Here is a 2,100-nt window from a genome sequence, read left to right as displayed (position 1 = left end):
CTTGAAGAGCACGTACGGGATGGTGGTGACCTGTGACCCAGTGTCTAGTAGGGCACTCATAGGAATGCCATCCAGTACCACAGGCAAGATTGGACGTCCCCCTATGTATTTATCATGCCAGTTTGATGGGCCTGATGGTCTTATGCCTGGGGGTTGGCCCTCTATCCCAGGTTGTGCCCGTTTAAATGACAGTACCTTGCCACATGTCCGGGTTGATTGCAGCGGCGGCAAATAGGTCGTCCGTCCTCGTTGTATCGATCGCTGGGTCTTCCTCTGGCCGGTGGGGTCCTCCTTGGTCGGCGCCACGGGATGTCCTCCGGTCCGGATGCCAGCTCGATCTTCCCTGCAGTAGAAACCTGTAAAGACTGCACAGTTCGGGTTAGCGCGGCAACGCTTTCAGTTAGCTCTTGGACCTGATGGTGCAGGTCTGTAGCTGGGTCATTGTTTAAAGCCTGCGCATCAGCTCCCACAGGCCCTGCAGACAAGGGCGCCGTCTCCTGGTGATAAGTGATAGCAGGGCGCCTGTGGGTCACAGCGCCACCTGGTGCCGGTTCTCGGAGCACCCGGATGGCTCTGTCCTTGAACTGTGCAAAGTCCAGGTCAGGGTCCTGTAAGGCCATTGCCCGCAACTGGGTTCGGTGGGCATTGCACAGTAGACCCTCAATGAATTGTTCAGTCAACAGCTTATCTTCATTTCCCACGCTGTCAGGTTCTGCCTGCTTAATGGCTCTCAGGGCCTCTTGTAGGTTTAGAGCATAGTCTCTTATACTCTCATGTGCCCGTTGTTTGCACCCATAAAATCTTAGTTTTATTTCGGCTGAGGTGCGGGTGTCAAATGTGTCTTTCAGCCGGGTTAGTATGTCTCTGACAGTCCTCTTCCTCCCAGGTGGCCAGGACTTTACCTCCCTTTGGGCTGCCCCGATTAATTGGGCCACCAGGATGCTCACTTTTTGCGCCTCCGTGAGAGGATACACCTGGAAGAGGCTATCCAGCCTTTCTCTGAAGTCATTTAGGGTATGTGACTCCCCTGAGTACTGGGGTAGCCAGGCTGCCCCCGGGATATAGGGCATGGTGAAAGGCATGACCGCAGCAGCGGTGGCGCTGGCGGTGGCTGTGGCAGTGAAGCTCTCCTCCGTATCCGACATCCTCCTCCCCCCTAGTGGACCGTGGCCTACCTTGCGATGATCCTCTTCCGTAGGCCGCGGCTCCGCAGTGGATCGTCAGGGTTGAGGACCTTCCGTCACGCTCCTGTGACGTCGGCGTCTGCTGGGCTCCTTCCAGGACCTTACGCAACGTCCGGACGTGAGGCGGGGCTTCAGTTCTCGCGGGTTTTTGGAGTCCACGCCCCTCTTCTTCCCGCGCGGCGCCCTCAAGATGGCGTCCAATGGCGGGAAAACTCCATGGATGGCGGGAAGAAGGCAGAAGATGGCGTCGGATGGCGGGAATCGGCTCCAGATGGCGGGAAACGACTCCGGACGGCGGAAAACTTCACCACAGGTAAGTATAAAAGTCTCTTTTTTCAGGCACGCAGTACCCGGTGGTTGCGGGCACGTAATCCTGCCGACTACGCCAAAAATTGACGCGCCCCCTGGGCCAGTGCTGTAGTGCGGCGCGCGTGCGCGCGGGGAATACCCGGACCCGGATCCGATGGGGGTAGTAGTCTTCGTGTGGCGGTGACCCGGTCCGTGCCCAGGGTGGTCAAACTAAGTGGCAGTTATTGGTATGATGGTATTAGTGTCCGACTACGCCACCCGTTGAATGCGGCTATGAAGCCGCCGCTGCAGGGCAGTCCGCTGAGGCCAGTGGTACGGATGTGCAGCGTGGATGGTATAACCCCCAACGGGAGGGGTATGGCCTCAGGGCAGAGGATGAGGTTGATGTTGGGAGTGATGGTGTGGATGTCCCAGCACTAATGGTGCGACAAGGAAGCACGGAGACGCGAGGGTACAGTTCAGGGTCTTTACTGATGGTACAAGGCAAATTCCCCCGGGAGTACTGGCTAGTAGTTGGGGCCTGGTTAGTCTGCGAGTAAGCCGGAGTTCCCCTGGCCAGGTGGAGTTGTAGGCCTTCCCGTTAGTCTGTACCCTTCCTGGCTACCCT

The sequence above is a fragment of the Phyllobates terribilis genome, unplaced genomic scaffold (genome assembly GCF_046119375.1).
Source record: "Phyllobates terribilis strain yellow unplaced genomic scaffold, ASM4611937v1 Scaffold_4__5_contigs__length_816908805, whole genome shotgun sequence".
In the NCBI taxonomy this organism is placed as follows: Eukaryota; Metazoa; Chordata; class Amphibia; order Anura; family Dendrobatidae; genus Phyllobates; species Phyllobates terribilis.
The sequence above is the reverse complement of the archived record's forward strand: the minus strand, read 5'-3'. Positions refer to the sequence as shown.